The sequence below is a fragment of the Danio rerio genome, chromosome 22 (genome assembly GCF_049306965.1).
Source record: "Danio rerio strain Tuebingen ecotype United States chromosome 22, GRCz12tu, whole genome shotgun sequence".
Taxonomy (NCBI): Eukaryota; Metazoa; Chordata; class Actinopteri; order Cypriniformes; family Danionidae; genus Danio; species Danio rerio.
The window spans coordinates 30,420,148-30,427,390 of record NC_133197.1 but is presented as its reverse complement, the minus strand read 5'-3'; the positions used below and the strand labels follow the sequence as shown (position 1 = coordinate 30,427,390).

The 7,243-nt window shown below is 36.9% G+C and overlaps 1 long non-coding RNA gene across 1 annotated transcript; it reads left to right on the top strand.

Moving 5' to 3' along the window:
* The first annotated feature begins 343 nt into the window (after positions 1-343).
* On the top strand, positions 344-6,730 carry LOC141380216 (uncharacterized). The gene is made up of 3 exons (XR_012397855.1): positions 344-588; positions 3,155-3,555; positions 4,045-6,730. It is a non-coding gene; the product is annotated as an uncharacterized lncRNA (long non-coding RNA).
* Positions 6,731-7,243: the final 513 nt, after the last annotated feature.

The window sequence follows — 7,243 nt, the reverse complement described above, 5'->3', positions numbered from 1 at the left end:
TCCATCCAAAAATATTAATAAAATTTATGTGCAAAACTGGAATAGCGCATAAAAGATGTGCGAATAAAGCAGCGTTTCCATCCAATGAATCAAAGAGAACAAAATCATCTGAATAATAACAAAATCTTTCCTGAATAACCGGTGCCAAATATCAACAGTAAAAACAGAATTTACTGCGGTAGAAGAAGCTACGTCAATCTTTCCCTTATTTATGAAATGTACATGTGCCTTAGAAGACAATGCTGACACACAATGAACACGTGGGGGCAGTTGAAGCCATATGACACGAGGAGAACAGACACTCTTGACACTCTGGAGGTAATTAATAATATACATTAAGACTGAATTGGTTAAAGCATTTAGAATGACCAAAACAACATTTCTAATGTTCTGCAGTGTGCTCAGCCTGCTGGTTTGTCCATTTACACACATTTTCATCAGCATATAATCTCTTATAACAAACCTTTTTTTAATGCACATACTGAAATTTGTTCAGTAAAAGTGTTTCCATCGCAGTTAATGCGCATCTTTTCTTATCGAATATAGTTTATCCTACTCAGTTATGCTACCCTATGCGATCATACTCATGTTTTTTGTGCGTTTTTTTTTAAACTTATGTACATCATGATGTTTCCATCAATCGTTTTTTATGTGCATTTCCAAAATGATCATAACATTAGGTGGGTGGAAAAGTAAGGCTAAGGCAAGAAATACGTTTTTAAAAAGGAGGAGGAGCTCGACAGAAACTCCGAGTTTAGAGAATAAAACCTGCTCCTGACCAGGTTAGGTTCAAAGAGTAAGTTACCATGGTAACCGACTCTTAAGTTAAAGTTAATTCTCTTTTGACACAGGCTTGACTTACCCTGCTTTCTCCAGTTTGACAAACCTGTCATTTTGAAACAGAAAACTCAAGAGTTTCTTTCATTTCAAGGTTAAAATTTTCTGAGTTTTCACTAAACCTCCATTCTGAAATGGGCCCAATAACTACTGTACAGCAGTCCCACAACATTCTGACACTCGACACTTGAATACCTTGTCAGAAAAGTCTAGTGGCTGAGAATGAGCATTTTACAGTGTCTGCTATAATGTTAATGTTGTTTTTGGGGTGTTGATATAGATAAATATGGCCCCTGTGTAAATGCACAGTACAGTTATGATCTTATTGCCACATTAAATCAATATGATAACATAATATATGCCTTCAGTGATTTCCTGAAGATAAATACCAAAAATAACACAACTGGAATTACTACAGCAGTCGCGATCGTCTGATCTCATATGACGCAAGAAATCGTGATGGCATATGATGACATGTGCAGGTGCTGTAGTGCTGTCTTTTTTCTTAGGGGTAAATTTTGAAGCCCTTCCCCTTCACACTCAGTTTTAAGGGCCAAGCGGAAGGGGAAAGAGAAGGGGTAGGGGTACAAAAATAGAATTGGGATTTGGCCTAAGTTGAGTTGTGTGGCTTTTTTAGCAGTTAATTTAATCAAGTCAGCTTTAATTTTAAACCACTTTTTATAATAAAGATAATTTCAATGCAATTTAACAGTATTAAACCATAAGTTACTGAATCAAAGATGAATCTTCAATTAAGCAAACTTTAAAGCATTCATTCATTTTCTTATTAGCTTAGTCCCTTTATTAATCAGGGGTTACCACAGCCGAATGAACCACCAACTTATCCAGCATATGTTTTACACAGTTAATCCTTCCAGCTGCAACACATCACTGGGAAACACCCATACACACTCATTCACACACATACACTATGGACAATTTAGCCCATCCAATTTACCTTTACTCCATGTCTTTGGATGCCCCAACTGAATCAGCCAAAGCTCAAACCATTGACATTCTTGCTGTGAGGCGAACGTGCTACCCACCAGACCACCGTGCAGCCCGAGAAATAAAAGCATGAATCACAAAATATCGAAATCCTATTTTTTTTACAGTGTTGCTGATTTAATAATTAGTAAAACAAATTATTGCTACCTAGTATTCACACAACATCATAAGATGTTAATTTTAGGTTGGATTTAGGATGTGGCGCCAGGTAATCAAAATTTAATGTCTAGCCAGCATCTAAGGACAACGTTATTTTGACGTCCAATCATGACGTTGGCAAATGATTTTGATATTTGGTTGATTTAAGGTTGTGTTGAAAAGTGACCAAAATCCAATGTCGGGCCAACATCTTAAACCAAAGTCATATTGACGTCCAATACTGACATTTACTCGTCAGGTATGGCAACCAAAAACTGACTTCATAGTAATGTCCACACAACATCAAGCTGTAACATCATTAGACGTTGATATGAGGTTGATTTTAGGTTGGATGTTTGACATTGACGTTAGCTTGATGTTAAGTTCTGACGTCAACCTGATTTGTATTTCCAAATAAAATGCAACGTCCCTACAACGCTGGGGTACAATGCCAATCTGATGTCATGTTGACATCCTGTGCCTGCTGGGTATTTATCTACTCAGTTATATAAAGTACTTACTTCTTACTTACTTATGACCTCCGCCCCTTCCAGGGTATGGGCTGCCAAAGGTCGATCTCCAGAGGTATCTGTCCTGGGCTATTCTTTCTACTTGTCTCCAGGTGTAACCTATCCTTGTGATTTCTGGCTCTAGGTCATGTTGCCAGGTATTTCTTTGACGTCCTCTCTTCCATTTCCCCTGGGGGTTCTATCTAAGATCCTTTTTGGTGGTGATAGTTGGTGGTTTGCGTAGCGTGTGCCCTATCCAACCCCATGTTCTCTTCCAGATTTCTGATTCTATTGGGGTGACCAACCCTGTTCCTGGAAATCTACCTTCTTGCAGATTTCAGTTGCAACCCATATCAAACATACCTGCCTGTAGTTATCAGGTGCTGTTTGTTTTGCTGCTGCAGGTCTTAATTGATTGGTTCATCCAACTTCATGTTCTCTTCCAGATTTCGGTTTCTACTATGCGTTGACAAGTCCTTTCTCATAAGGTGGTGTTACTGATCTTGTCGGGCCAGCGAATGTGTTCGAAAGAAGGGTATTCAGTTCCAGGTTTTCTGGCTTCCACCATCTAGCATCATGCGTCTCTGGGTGGTCACAGGTCCTTCGTCTTCCTGGAAGTTAGTCTCTTGTTTCTCATTTTGACATTTCTGTAGGCGGTGAAGATTTTATGAGGTTGGGTTGCTAGCCCCATGCTTAACCCTCCTCCTTTTTCATCTGGTCTTGAGACCGGCAATTGTGGATATATTTAACCTTTTCTCTTTAATGTAAGTTTATTTAAGTCTACCTGTTGTAAGGTCAACCCGGTTGGCCCAATGAGGGTGTCCACTGGTGGATGAAGTTTTACTGCATGTTCAGCCTTTCCAGTGCACAATGTTGTTTTAGTTTAACTTTAACTCATTTCGGACTTCAATTTGAATATGAGGTGGTTAAAAATATTAATATATTTGTCTTTTGTTTTAACTGACTCCAGTCATAAAACAATAGAAAAGATTATATTAATATATCATTTATATTAATTTTTGAACCTTTTGTCTTCACTCGTAACTTACATTTGTTTATTCAGGTGCTCATGTTGCTCAAAGAAATCACCCTGGCCGATGAAGTCCCTCACGGTCACACTCTCGTCATTCTTGATTATTAAACAGAAGTAACTGACTAATCCTTTTAAATGGCTGCTCCTATACTTGCTCATACTAAAGTATTTTTGATTAGTCCCCCTTAGATGCACACCCTTGAGTAAAGACAATATCATTTCCAATCAGAGGTCAAGGCCATTATTATAAATTTAACAGACTACTATTTCCTATAATAATTTAGGTTTAGCCATACCCATGGTTTCTCATGTACACTTAATTTAGAATATTATTACTTTCAAACAAGAGTCAGGTACACTATGTAGGTTAGTTGTGCAACACCTTGCTGCCCTGGATGGAATTAACCCCTTTTTCACCGGAGGACACTTGAATCAATATCAAGAGTCCGTTGGACTATGCTCCATCTCAATTAGACTTCAGTGCTTCTACTGACCTGAAGCAGGAAGTGCGTAAACAAGGATACAGCGTAATCTACTAAAATGAATCATCACAGAGTAAGCAGAATGTGTTCAAACATAACAATTTAATAATCAGGTAAATGTGTATTATGCCAATCATTCAGTCAATTCATAAACAATCAATACAAGACCTCAAATTTTCAAAGATAGATCTAAGATCAAAAGATGCATACCTGACTTTAAAATATATATAATATAGAGCAGTCATTCTCAAAGTGGGGGTCGGGACCCCCCGAGGGGTCGCGGGACAATGAAGGGTGGGTTGCCTCTTGTTTTCCAAAAATCTATTTATTTTTATTAAACCATAAGAATTACCATATTTTATCCATAACCTAGTAAAGAGAAAACAAATGTGGTATGTAGTTACTATATAGTTACTATAGTAGCTTATACTTTAGTTACTAGTTCTATTGGATTGCGACCCCTGGGGTAATTACATTATATTATTTGACACAGCAATAGCGTCAGATGCAGCAGATTGATTTTGTAATACCATGTTAAACTTTCTGGCCAATTTACAGCACTTGCGTACATTGAAAAAATTAAACAAAAAAATAGACTTGGGTCTATTGGTATGTGTGTGCCATTGCATGTAAGATTTCTGTATTTCTAACCACCTCAGAGGATTTTGGGGGACATGAGTCACTGGCATTGTCATTTTCGGGGTTGCGGGCTGAAAAGTTTGGGAACCCCTGGTATAGAGCATGAGAGCTCCACACTACACTTCGTTGGTGAAAAAGACGTTTTGCCATATAAACAAATGCAAATAATAATTTTCATTCCCACACGTGTAGAGCACATTTCACAATTCATCATTCCAAAGAGCTTCCCAAAAGATGCACATCATTACGTTACATGGTCACACTTTACAGTAAGGTTCATTAGTTAATGTTAAGCAATGCATTTACTAACATGAAAAAACATTGAACAACTTATTAACTACAGTATATATTCATGTTAATAAACGTTAGTTAATGAAAATACAGTTTTCATTGTTAGTTCATGTTAACTCATGGTGCATTAACTAATGTTAACAAGCATGGACTTGAATGTTAATAATGCATTAGTAAATGTTCAATTATGATTAATAAATGCTGTACAAGTGTTGTTCATGATTAGTTCATGTTAGTAAATGCATTAACTAATAAACCTTATTGTAAAGTGTTAAACATTACATTCAACAAAAAGAAACAGTGTATGTGTACTATACATGTTCAGTGAAGTGTTAAGTGTTTGTTGTCCTCGAAATTCTTGGACGGTTGGTATCATCTCTTCACAAGTCTTGGATCTGATCGAGTGGCACAATCTAGAGCAGAGGTGACCAACCCTGTTCCTGGAGATCTACCTTCCTGCAGATTTCAGTTGCAACCCATATCAAACATACTTGCCTGTAATTATAAAGTGCTGTTCAGGCTCTAATTAATTGGTCCAGGTGTGTTTAACCAGGGTTGGAGCTGAACTTTGCAGGAAGGTAGATCTCCAGGAGCAGGGTTAAGCACCACTGATTTGGAGTATGTCTGATTGTATCCAAAAATGTCACCCAAAATGGACATGTACAGTCTGTAAAAAAACCTTACCTATAACTGTATCTTACAGACCTCCAGAACAGATATTTTTCACTTTAGTTAAACAGAAATAGGTTTTCCTTTCAGTTTTGCCCTAGTTAAATGACGTATAGGGCCGGATTAAACTACTAACCTTGATACAACACAGACGTCTCTCCCTGTCAACCTAAGGACTGCAGAGATTTTCCAAGCCAGAGCTGGTTATGTTGATGTCAGAGACCAAAAAGCAGATGTTTGCACGATATTTATGCCTTTGTATCATTCACCAGGGGAGAGCTGCAGATTACACTGGAAATATAGATGGATGAGTGAGTCGAAATGACACGAGGGAACTTTAGCATGCATGTTGTATGGCTGCTTCCATCTGGATTTTGTCTTTGTCGCCCGCTGGCCATTTATTTGAGGTGAGCACGGTATCTCTGAGGTTTATTTTATCTCGAGCATCCCATAAACCAGGAGTATTAAATAAAGGTTCAACCCGTTTCCTTTCCAGCAAACATCCAGACAATTATAATTTAAGTTGATTCAGAAGCTATTATGACTTGGAGTAATGCACACTTTGGGAGCAATTACTGTAAATTTCCAAGTTGGCAGTGAAATCACTTGTGAAACGCCATGATGATAAATCCTAAACAAGTTCACCGGCATTTACGTTTCCTTAGTATGAGCTTTTTTCACTTACCAAAACAATTATACACAAGGCAAGTTGTAAATTTAGCATTTTTTTCAGTTTACCCATTCATTCATTTTCCTTTGGCTTAGTCGCTTATTTAGCAGGGTCGGCCACAGCGAATGAACCGCTAACTATTCTAGCATATGTTTTAAGCAGCAGATGCCCTTCCAGCCACAACACAGTATTGGTAAACACACATACACTCTAAAGTTCACACACTAAGGCCAATGTCTACCCAATTCACTTATAGAACATGTCTTTGGACTGTGGATGGGGAAATTGTATTCAAAAATTAACATTCTGTCATCATTTACTCATCACATCTCATCTCTCATGTGGTTTTAAACTGTTGAGTTTCAAAAGAAGATATTTTGAAAAATGTTTGTTTTTTGGCAACCATTGACTTTTGGAAAAAGAAGTTACTAAAGTCAGTAGGTTCCAGCTAACATTTAAAAAAAAAAAATCTTGTGTTCAACAGAGGTAAGAAATAGATGTTGACCAGGAGAAAGGGTGAATAAATGATGATAAAATATTAATATTTGTTCATGATGCAATTTTCCTTTAGCTCAAAAGTGAAAAGTCATATGGCATTTATGGTTCAGGCAACAAGCTTAGTTGTTCTGTGATCAAAATGTCTTTTTAACCGTATGTTTTTTTTTTAAATAATGCACTTATAACAACACAATTTCTTAATTTGTAACTGTAAATTAACAGAAAAAAACCTGAATCACAAAATTCGGAACAGATATTTTATACAGTATAGGCTATTGATGCTGACATTTCTTTTGTCTTATTTGTAATACTTAAGCCCATATGGAAAAAAAAAAAAACTATAGTATTTTACATTAAAGCATGTTTGAACCATAGTGAAGTATTTTAATGAATCTGTTGTGGTTACTGTATAGTTTCTATAGTCACACAAGAACTACTGTATAGTAATACAAATTATGCAAAAATGTAG